The sequence below is a fragment of the Triturus cristatus genome, chromosome 2_1 (assembly GCF_964204655.1).
Source record: "Triturus cristatus chromosome 2_1, aTriCri1.1, whole genome shotgun sequence".
In the NCBI taxonomy this organism is placed as follows: domain Eukaryota; kingdom Metazoa; phylum Chordata; class Amphibia; order Caudata; family Salamandridae; genus Triturus; species Triturus cristatus.
The window spans coordinates 315,780,969-315,793,494 of NC_140581.1; positions in this window are offsets into that span (position 1 = coordinate 315,780,969).

Here is a 12,526-nt window from a genome sequence, read left to right on the forward strand (position 1 = left end):
TTGCAGGCCTCCACGTTTGCTGATCTGGGCAAGGCCTTGTTGGAACGGTATAGTCCGGTGTTTCTCAGACTATTTTCGTACGGTATACGCCTCGGTCTCGGATAGACCGACTGAGGACTCGTGTGATCTTCTGCATGACATCGCTCTGCCCTGCCTTTCCGCCATTGATAGGGAGGACCTCGATGGTGATATCACTGTAGACGAAGTGGCAGGTGCTATCCGTGCGTTGCGCTCCGGCAAGGCTTCGGGCCCAAATGGTCTGCCGATAGAGCTGTACAAGCTTTGTCCGGATAAGTTTGCTCCTCACTTGACCGCCATGTTCGTGGAGGCGCGGAGGAACGGGTTTCTTCCGCTCGATCAACGGCTGGCGACGATCGTGGTAATACATAAAGACGGAAAGCCCCGGGATAGGTGTGGTTCCTATCGGCCGATCTCGCTCCTCAACGCCGAGCCGAAAATCCTTGCCAAGATTCTCGCGAACCGCCTGGTCCGGGTACTTGGCGACTTGATCCACCCGGATCAGTCGGGCTTTATCCCGCACCGTAACACTGCACTAAACCTTAGACGCCTCCACGGAGTGATTGCCAGGACGGGTACGATACGAGAGCCGGCTATTGTGGCGTCCCTCGACGCCACGATGGCCTTTGACACGGTAGAGTGGGCATACTTGTGGGCGGTGCTGGCCAAATTCGGCTTCGGGCCTGGATTCGTGGGGTGGGTGAGGCTGCTCTATGAGGGGCCTCTTGCAAGCGTCGTGGTGAACGGGCGGGCGTCGGCACCTTTCGAGCTCGGGAGAGGCACCCGGCAGGGTTGCCCCCTGTCGCCGTTGCTGTTTGCCCTTGCTCTTGAGCCGTTGGCGGCGTGGATACGGTGGCACCCGGATATACGTGGGCTTCGCTGGTCGCCTGACCACGAAGACCATATTTCACTCTACTCTGTTATATCTTGCCTCGCCTAAGAAATCTCTGATAGTGGTCTGTGACGTCTTGACATCTTTCGGTAGAAACTCGGGCCTAGTCATTAATTGGGGGAAGTCACACTTGTATGTCCTGTGTGGGGATGTCCCGCCTGTTCCGCGTAACTGTTCGATCCAGATAGCCCAGCAGGGCTTTTTGTATTTGGGGATCTATATTTCCACCGACCCCATCTTGCGCTACGAGAAGAACTTGCTCCCTCCCTTGGCGCGCCTGCGGCGGGATGTGGCGGGCTGGCGGCGATTGCCGCTCTCCCTCCTTGGCCGCGCTGCACTGTCTAAAATGATGTCCCTTCCCCGTTTCCTCTATGCCCTGCAGAATACTCTTGACCTGGTCCCGGCCAGCTATTTCCGTGAGATCGAAAGCCACCAGCGCGCGCTCTTATGGGACGGGCGTCCGCGTATCGCAGTCGCTAAGTTGGCGCTTCCGTGGTACGACGGTGGTATCGCGCTTCCAGACATTCGACGTTATTACTGGGCCACCCAGTTGAGCGTGATTGACCATGGTGTCTATGGTCCGGCGCTTAGCCCTGGCTTCGCCATGGACCGCTGGTTGCTCCGTAGGGGTAATTACCACAGAGCGTTGTATTCGAAATCGTCGGACCTCACCCTCACGGGGCCCACCAGAGTGGCCGTCCATGTGTGAAAGGTGGCGACTGACTCGCTGGGCTGGAGGGGTAAGCTTACCCTTGCCACCCCTCTGTTTGACTCCGAGATTCTGGGGAAGCTTTGGCGCACAAAAGGGTTCGAGAAATGGGATTTGATCGGCATATCTAGGGTTGGAGACATTTTGGTTAAGGGTAAGATAAAGTCGTTCGAGGAGCTGCAGAAGGAATACGAGCTGGGGAGCACGGAGTTCTTCCGCTATGCACAAGTGCGCCACGCCTTGCGGTCAGTCCTTGTGGAGGGGGAGAAGGTGCCCGAGTCCTCTCCGTTGGAGGATCGGATCCTGGATGGTCACATGCCAGAGAGCACGATTTCGCTCATTTATAAGAAGCTTATCAATGTTCGGGCAGATCTTCTCCTAGGGTTGCGCGCCCAATGGATAAGGGACGGCCTTGAACTAGATGATGAGGATTGGCAGTACGCAGTTTCTTCTCCAAAAGAGGTCGCTATCCCCGCGCGCCTGCGGCTGGTGCAGCTTAAAATACTCCATAGGGTCTACGTGACGGGGCCCAGGTTGGTCCACATGGGTTTCTCTGAGGAGGGCCTATGTAAAAGAGGCTGTGGTATGGTGGGTACCTTCCTCCATATTATTTGGGAATGCGGTGCGATTATGGAGTTCTGGAGGCAAGTCCACGAGGTGATGGGGGAGGTGACAGGAATTGTTATGCAGCCTGAGGCGCGATGTTGTCTCCTGAATGTCTGGAATCCTACTGACCACAACGCGGCACAGACTCAGTGGGTGACCCTGGGGAACATGGTAGCCAAGCGCAATATCGCTCGGCTGTGGGACTCCAATAGGCCGCCCACATTGACAGCGTGGATGGAAAACATGGACTGGAGCATGTTTAGGGAGAAGACAGTGTATTGTGCTCGGGGGCGCCCTCGGAAATGGCATGCTGTGTGGGGGCCATGGAACCAGTACAGAGGGGACATATGCCTGCCCCCCGACCCGGATCCGCCTGAGGAGCAACTTTCCCCTTAGTCTTTTTCCGGCTTTGACTTTCCCGCTGATATGTGATTGTTTCTAGAGTCTCTGCCTTTCCCTCCTTTCCCTTACTATAGATCTGTGCCTGTTGGACGTGATGGGGCTCGTCCCCCCTGATGGGAACCTCTCTTGGTGTTTACAGTACCTTTCGCCTTGCGTGTGTTTAGGGTTGTATTTATGTTTATGCAAAATAGAACCTTTGGCTCTCCTGTCAGTGATATGTGGACGCAAGCATGTGTTGAATCTCTAAGGCTGCCGTACCTCCGGGTTGTCGGCTGAATAGCTGTGTCACTGATCTAAAATAAAGGTTTTTCAAAAAAAAAAAAAAAAACACTTCCTAACATGCTTGTCTTATCGTTATGTCATGTTGGAATCGGGTTATGTCACCACAGAGCCGACACACCACTAGGCAATGATGGACACATATTCCCAGAAGATTTACAAACGCTAGAATTGATTCCTCATTATAACTCAAGAGGACGCCATGATATTCTTAACCACAGTGCAATATTAAAGCTTACAAGTTCCATCGAAACATTAAAACATCTAAACACAAATCATATTGAAAGTGTAAAATTCAAACCACTCCAAAGCGCAAAAGGGATAGAAATGACAGTTGTAACCTGGAGGACCCAAAAATCACAATGGAATTCTGGTGCCACAGAGAACTTTTTGTAAAATGGGGAATTGAAATAAAAACAATTGAAACAGAACGGTATCCAGGTACGCTATGTCCAACAGCAGAAGCCAGAACGGTAATAGACAGCTGATTACTCCATGGGGCTGTAGGACCTATCGACAGTGCCCTGGAGAGCTTGTCCAATCTACGCATTATCCACCACGTAGCACCTGGAGCAGCCAGTCAAAACAGAAAAGTTATTTTTTCAATAACTCTGGGCAGTGAGACCAAAAAAAGTGAGGCATGAGTAAGCAATTTAAAATAACCAAAACAGTGAAGTAGCTACAGTGACAATAATAAAACAGGCAATTGGTTATTGGAGTGAAAGGGATGTTTAGGGATATCAGAGTGAATCATTCGTTCTAGAGTATGTTTCTAGTATTCTGGGGCTCTCCCTTTCGCAGTTGTCAACAACGTTTCGACCCTCTCATGGTACGGGGTCTCTTCAGAATGGGAATTCTGGGGACCTAGGCACTAAAAATTTGCCTGAGGCCTAATTTGATTAAATCGTCTTTTAGTGGTTCGGTAAAGGATCTCAGTTGTAGCCGCAATGGCTAAAGTAATTCCTACCTAAGAAATTAGAATAGCTGGAAGCGTATATTCATTCTCTTGTCTAAATGCAGTGTGATAAAGGATGCATTCTGTGTCAATGTAGGAGGACCAGGGTAACATTCCGTAGCTACAGGCAATACCAGGAATAAGACCAGGATGATACCGTAATTAGTGTCAGGAAAGACATTCACAAAAGGTTAAGCCAATTAACCCACATTAGATGCGGTCGATGTGGTTTCTAAGTTCCGTGCACGGAGGTCTGTCTACAATCAGGACGATGCTCACAGTGGAGCGTTGTGCTTTCGGTATCATTAATACCAGCAGTATTATGTGTGTAATTATTTTAATAATTCCTGTGGGACTTGACTGTACCAAACAGGATGTGAGAGGTCCCCAGCTTGGATGATCTCAGCTGTCTGCTAATAAATTATCATAATTACTCAGAGTCAATACAGTCAGCTGACTCGCCGACTTGGAGCGCTGCCAGCCCACTGCAGCACGATTTTTGGATTCCTTACTATTGACATTTCGATGGTTTTAGTGTGTGAATGAGTGACATTTTACTGCTGAACAAGTAAATCAGAGCAATGTCTAGTATCTGCATGCCTGTAAGTGTTCTATTATTGTATTCAGACATATAATACAATAAACAATATACCTATAAAAGCAAGCCACACCTGTGATTCAAACATTACTATTGTCAGTCGAAGGGAAGTGGCCGTCAGTCCTTCAATATGTCATGTTCTATTATTCAGACTGTCCTCTACCATTTCTCACTCTTTAAAGGCACTTTTATTCATGATCTCTCTCCACATTTTTCTGAAATTGTCCATCTGCACACGTCGCATGTCTATCACTGTCTTTATACTCTTTCTGCAAGTATCTCCCTGTGTCACTCGAACCCTCCTTCACCATGCTCTCGCTAACACACACAATAACTCTTTCCTCACTGGAAAGCACATTTTCTTTTCCTTTGGAGCTCACAATATTTCAACAGCTGTGTGCAGCCTTCACATACTTCCATATAAAATCGTAGTTACAATTTCCACACGGGCGATAATATTTTATTGCTTTGTTGATCGCAAAGTACAAGAATTCCCTGGGGCACTACTATGCGTGACTAAAGCATTTAGTACAGTGATGTGGACACCAGAACTAAAGTGCGTTAGTCTAACACCTGATGCTTGGTACTTGGCAGAGCTGTGGCTTTATTTGCTTTAGGCTGTCCAACTTGAGTCCGTACCTTCCCTTGCCTAAATCTTAGTATCCTTCTGAGTGCACCCTTTCTGCAAACAGGTCTGTAAATCTTGTTGTTATCTCGTCACATTTGCTGTGCATTCAAACACTGAGGTCAAATGTCAGGTGCTGTCTTCTGAGTGCGCTTGTTCCCTTTTCTTTCCTTGACTTCAAAGTGAGAGGATTTAAGTGACAATCTTGCTGGATACTGGGGGTAGGAAAGAGTTTTTTTGCTAGCACATGACAACATTTAAATGAACTGTGTAAATATTACAGACTGTATCAGAATTAGGAACACAAATGAAGCGCATTGTTTGTTATTTCTGAAGTGTGTTGTAAACAAATACTTTTATATGATCAAAACGAATCATTACACTAGGTAATGCAATGTCCACATATTTATGTCTGTGCACTGTATAGTTTTATTAGTAAAACTGTTTGAGTGTTCAAATATAACCGTCATTTCCATTGAAAATGTGTTGTCTGAAATGGCAGTGTGCTACCACACCATGAATACTCCTCACCACTCTACTGCACTCTACTCTACTCCACTTTACACCTCACTACACCACTGCACTCTGCACCACTGCACTCTATCCTACTGAGCTCTACCTTTGTGATGCTTGAAGAATAACAGAGGGCGGTATGAGGCTGCACAAGTACTTTATTGTTAAAAAAAAAACACACTGAGGTCATCGTTCCAAGCTTTTTCGCTCCAGACTGATATGCGGATCGTGGCTCCTCATTCTCCAATCCAAAACAAGATACAGGGAATGTCCCTCAAATAAAGAAAATAGAGAGACTGTTTTAGGACAATTGTCTTATGAGGGCAGAGCCTAAGGAGATTAAGGAGTAAGGGGACAGACTAAACACCCGGTTCCATCACCAGTGTGTGCTATAGCAGTCAGGTTCGAGGTTCTCTGAACCCCGGAGTGACTCTTTCCCAGTATGCCTCTTCAACCTCCTCCCTCTCTTTTGCCGCATTCTCAGCAATTAAAGCGCCCCGCTTCCACCAACCCCTAAGGCGGCCACGTACCTCCGTGAGCCACGTCCCTCCTAGAATGTGGCTGGAAGTCCCGTGTTGCCGGATGGGGCCCGGTCCCTTCTCTCTCTTCTGTCGGTTCTTTCCGGACTCTGGTCCGATGCTGGAGCTTCCCTTGCTGTGCCTTGGGAGTTTTCAGCTCTCCAGTCACCGATTTCGAGGTCCGCTGTGGAGTGGCTGTTTATGCTTTTCTCCTCGCCCGTGCGTGGATTTCTCTCTGCATTCGTGGGACTCCCTTTCCAAACAGGTAGGGCAGATCTATAACCCTCTTCCGGGTCCTCCGACGTCTCAATTGGTTCTCATGACCCTGTCATGTGAGTCAGGCTAGTTTCCAAGAAGCTGAGCTGGTTAAAGGGCCCGCCAAGCGTAGTCACAGCCAGGTCCATCGGATACTGAAAGTAGAGGAGAGGAGAGACGTAAGGGGAACATACCACTCAAGTCTGGGCCACTCCAATCTACTCTGCACAACTCCACTCTATGCCAATGTACTCTACACCACTCTGCAACCCTGCACTCAATGCCAATACACTCTACGTCCATGCACTTTACTCTGAACACTCAACTCTATGCCCCTGCATTCTATGCCAATCGATAGTACACCAGTCTAATCTACTGTGCACCACTGCACTCTACACCCCTTAACGCCCTCACACACTCTATGGCACTCTTCGCAACTGCACTTTAACCCTTCACCACTCCACGCTAAGTCACTTCACTCTACTCTGAAACAATCAACCTCAGCCATTGCACTGTACGCTACTCTACTCCACTCTGTGCCACTGCGCTCTATGCTACTATACTCTTAACCACTGCACTGTACGCCAATGCACTCTGTCACTTCACTCTAAGCTATTGCACTCTACTCTCTATCACTGTACTCTATGCCACTGCTCACTTTGCCACTCTACTCCACTGCACTCTGACACTCTACACTACTCCACTCTACGGCACTATACACTACTCTGCTCCACTCTGTGCTACTCTACTCTGCACCAGTCTACGCCACTCGTCTCTACTCTGCACTCTATGCCACTCAACTCTAATCTGCGCCACTGCCCTCTGCATCATTAAACTCTATGCCACTCCACTCTGTACCACTCTACACCAATCTACTCTACTGTACTCCAGTCTGCACCACACCACTCTGCACCACTCCACTGTACTATGTACCACACAACACCAGTGCATTCTACAATGCTGCATTGTATGCAACTAAATTCAATGCCACTGCACTCTGCAACACTTTACGCCAATGCACTCTACACCAGTCCACTCTACTCCATGCCTCTCTAGTGTATGCCACGCTACGCGATTCCACTCTCTGCAACTCTAACCTACAACACTTTACTCCACTGTTCGCCATTCCACTCTATGACACTCCACGCCAATCTCCTCTTCACAACTAACTTTTAGCCATGCTAAAAACAGCCATGCTGGAGTAAAACATGGCTAAAACACATTGGCAAAACCAACAGCTCTTGCATAGGCGAGGCCTATTGACTTTGCCAATACTTGTTATGGTCTGGCTCTGTTATGTTGATTTGTACAGCTCACTAATCACCTGAGAGGCTATCCAGGTGCTTGGGAAGGTGTGTTGGTGTGCGGGTCCTTAAGGTGCTTGTCTGAAGAGCAAGGTCTTCAGCTTCTTGTGGAACTAAAGAAGTGAGTTGGAGGCTCTGATGTGTTGTGGGAGGTCGTTCGGTGTCTTCGGTGCCATGTAGGAGAATGAGCAACCTCCACTTTTGCTTATGCGGGTGAGGGGAGTGTGTGCGAGTGAGAGTGAGGCAAAGCATAGGTGTCTGGTGGGTTGGTAAAAGTGTTTGAAGAATGACTTGAACCACTATTTTCCCAAAATCTAGTAGAAGCAGAAGAATATTGTTGTAACTTGTCCCTTTAAGTGTGATGTAGCCATAGGAATGTTAGGTGCATCACGAGAACTTGATGGGTGACCTAGCAAAAGGGAGACGGAGAAGTGCTGTGCCGGCTGCCAGCTGTGCCTCCTGGTGGGTGCTAATAAACATGAGTTTCTTCCCAAACCATGTGTCTATGTAATTTTATCACTGGCGATGAGTTGTAGACATGGTTATCACCCACCAGAAAAATCGGCGTGCATAACACAATGGATGCCATCTCAAGCAAGACAACCATGGGACATATTAATGGAGGTTAGTGCTGCATTGATATCCAAAAGGAAACAAATAGACAACGTCTCAATGCGATTGAACCTTATTTGGTACGTGGGGAAAAGTATGAAACTGTGAGACAATCAACTTGCCTGTAACAGTAGATTTGGTAAGTGCGGTTGGCAACATAACGGCTAAGTGTAACATCCTAATCTTTCTTCTATTTCTATCTTTGCCCTTTCTTTCTTTCCTTTTCTTCTTTCTTGTTCTATATTCTAGAATCCGCTTGGATTCATTCCTGATCCTCTACCTCTGAAGCGAACAGTCGTTATGCTGTGGGTCCGCTAGTCTATTTACTTAAATTAAGACTCAATAAAGTCTTCACATCCTAAGACTGCTCTCCTGGCATTCTTCTGAACGGTACATAATTGGTACCAGGAGTGGGGTAAAGAAATTGCCATGATTCTCAATTCCCACCAACGGACATCGGAGATTGTTAAATGCCGCTGCGGACATCGGTAACTTCACTTCTTTGAATCTGCTTTCCTGGATTGATACATTGTTTCAACTCTGGACCCGCCAGCATCAGGTCTGTTTCCTTTTATTATTTCTTCGATGGTGCTACTTTGTTTCAAGCTTCAAACCGAAATTTGACTCCTCGAGCCAACGCGAGCTTGTTTATTCTTCACGCGCTTTGATTACAACACGCTGACGCGCTACTTTGTTTCAAACTTCAAACCGTCAATTGACTCCTCGAGCCAGCGCGAGCCTGCTTACTCTTCACGCGCTTTGCTTGTAACACGCTTTAGCGTCAATGTTACTTAGCAACCCATGCGCTCCCTGTAAGCTGATGCTCACGCGCTGATGTTTGAAGGCCTCCTAGCAACTGAAGCGTTTAACGCGAGTTGCTTTCTCTACAATTGGCGTAATTGCTTTATGGGCAGAGTTCTTTAGAACGAATTAATCACAAACATTCCAAGCTTGTCAAGCATTCTTTTAAGCTTCTTTACTACATTGGCAGAGTTCCATAGAACGTGTTATTACACACGTTCCAAGCATTTCAGAGATTCTTCAAACTTCCATTCTAGAATACTGTTTTATTTTACAAACAAAGCCTTTTGTTACAAGGCTCAATTTTTTTCTCTTTATTGACTCTTGCTTCATAGTATTAGGAATTCTCTTCTCCAGGATTTCTTCAACTCCATTGTTCCAACATTCTACCTCTTTGAAGAGCACTTTAGTGACATCACCTTCCAATGTTTTATTTTATTGTGTTACTGCATTGTAGTGTTACCTGCTAATTAAGCAAAGCACATCCAAGGAAGTTTGATTTTATCTTATTATTTTTAACTATGTCATCTTCAGACAGTGCTCTTCACCCTCCACCATTCCTACCAAAGCCGGGCAAACCCGAAATTGTTTGGAAACAATGGATTCACATTTTTGAAAATGATCTTGTCGCCATTGACGGAACTGAATATTCTCCAGCTAAGAAAAACGCTCTTCTCTACAATTATTTAGGAGTAGCTGCACAAATATTTTTTGATAACTTACCTCCTTTTCCTAGACCTTCTGGTGATGGAGCCTTGAATGTTTACATCGAATCTAAAGAAAGACTTAAAAAACTGTTTTCAGATGAACCCAATGTGCTTTTGGAAAGACATAGTTTCTTTAAAAGAAAAAAAGCCAGCGACGAATCAGTTGAAGAATACGTGGCTGCACTTCGAGTTCTTGCTTCTACATGTGATTTTGAAAATGATACAGATGTTTCTATCAGAGACCAATTTGTTTTCAATTGTTTTTTTAAAAAAATGCAGGAACGTCTTTTAACCTGTCGCAATCCTTCTCTTTCAGAAGTTATTGATATTGGAAAAAGTATTGAACGTTCCATAATTTCTTCCCAAGCCTTATCAGGTCAAGAGAGTCATTCCCCTATTTCCTATCTTTCAGATAATTCTGAATTTTCCTCTCCCATTTCTGCTATCAAAATCAACAAAGATATTAAACGTACCATTTGTTTTCGCTGTGGTTCCAAAAACCACATTGCGAATTTTCCCTCTTGGCCTGCGCCTTGGGCAAGAAATGTGGCAAATGTAAAAGAACTGGTCATTTTCAAGAATTTTGTAAGTCTCGCCGTACACTTCCAAATATTAGAATTCATAATGTTGAACTACAATCTCCTTCTACCTCAACCTCTTCTTCCTCTGCCTCTGACTGCAGTAATAAATTCTCTAATCTTCTTCTCTCCATTGATGAACTTTCTGATTCCAGTGATTATGAACGTCCCCTTTGCCAGGCTTTAATTAATGACAAATCTTTACAAGTTATGGCAGATTCTGGAGCCCCCATCCCTGTGTTAGAAGATACCACTTTCCATAATATTTGGGGTCATTCTATTCCCCTTCAAGCTCCTGACATTTCTCCCAAAGCTTTTGGTGTGAAAGATATCGATCTATTAGGTTTCTTTATTGGCAACTTAAAAATCCTTGGTAGATCCACTGATACTAAAATGTATGTTGCAGTCAGAGGCAGAAACCTGGTCGGTTGGAGAGATCTTGCGTATCATTTTGAAACCTGGTCATAAAAATCCTATTGTTTTATGAGATGCTCCTATTCTTACTATTGACAACAGTGATTTAGAAAAAGTTTGTCCCATTGATTTACTCAAAAAATAATTTATCTCTGTTTTCAGTAGTAACATTGGTACTATCAAAGGTTTTGAACACGTCATCAGACTTAAGGCCACTGCCACACCAGTCATCCACAAGGTCAGACCTGTTCCCATTAGTGTAAGGAATGATTTAAAAAGACAATTGGAGAAACTCACTGAGAATGGCATCATTACCACCACTGATTCCTCTGAATGGGTTTCTCCCATTGTTCTAGCTAAGAAAAAAAATGGTGACCTTCGTCTTTGCGTGGACCTCAGGTCCTTAAATCGCAACATCATCGTTGACTGTCATCCCCTCCCTCGTATCCAACAAATGCTATCTAATATTGGCCATTCTACATATTTTTCGAACATTGATCTGCATTCCGCATATCATCAAATACCTTTGAATGTTGATTCTCAAGAACTCACTACCTTTGTCACTCCTTTTGGAGCGTACAAATACCTGAGGTTGCCTTTTGGTTTAGCTTCGGCTGCCTCAGTATTCCAAAAAGTCATGGATGTGCTTTTCAAAGATCTTGAAAATGTTCAAGCGTTCCAAGATGATATTCTTGATTTCACTGAAACCAAAGAAGCACATTTGAACACTTTACATAAAGTATTCTCCATTTTAAATTCCAGGGGTGTCATAATTCAACCTGAAAAATGTAAATTTTTGGTTGAACAAATTGACTACTTAGGGCATACTATTACACTGGAAGGAATCAAACCCAAATTTTGTAACATTGAGGCCATTGTCAAAGCCCCACCACCATCTAACAAAGATGCTCTCAGATCGTTTTTAGGTCTTTTCGAATATTATGCTCGATTTGTACCTGACTACGCCTCTTTTGTTCAACCTATGAGATCCCTTCTCAAAAAAGGCACAAATTTTGTTTGGAGCAACGACATTAACACAGCTTTTATTAATATGAAAACATTAGTTGTTAATGCTCCTGCACTTAGCCCTTTTGTTCATGGCCTTCACTGCACTGTCACAGTTGACGCCAGTTTAAATGGTCTTGGTGCTGTGTTTCGTCAACAGAATCTTGACAAGGACCATACAGTTGCTTTTGCTTCTAGATCTTTGTCTGATGTTGAGTCCAAATATAGCACAATTAAAAGAGAGGCATTAGCCTGTGTTTGGGCTGTTTCCAAATTCAAAACTTATCTTTGGGGCAGTCCTTTTACAATATACACAGATCACAAACCTCTTGTTTATCTACTCCAAGGTGATGGTCCAGGCAAAGCTTCTGTTCGCCTTGTACGCATTCTTTCAAAATTACAAGAGTACAATTCTACTATTAAATATATTGAAGGCGGGAAAAATTTCAGAGCTGATTGCCTTTCTCGTCTACCATTACCTTTTATTGATGACGTTGATGATGAGTTGGATTGTGTTGTAGCCTCAATTAATGCCTCTTTGTCTTCTACTGGCATTATTTCTGAAAATGATTGGCTTGAGGCTGCTGCCACTGACCATGTGTTAAAAAGAGTTTCGAATTTCATTGTCAAAGGTTTGCCTCCCATTCAAAATATTTCTCAGGATTTAAAACCTTATGCTCAGGTTTCGTCAGAGTTGTCTTTAGAAAATGACTTTTGTACCAGAAATGGTTGCTT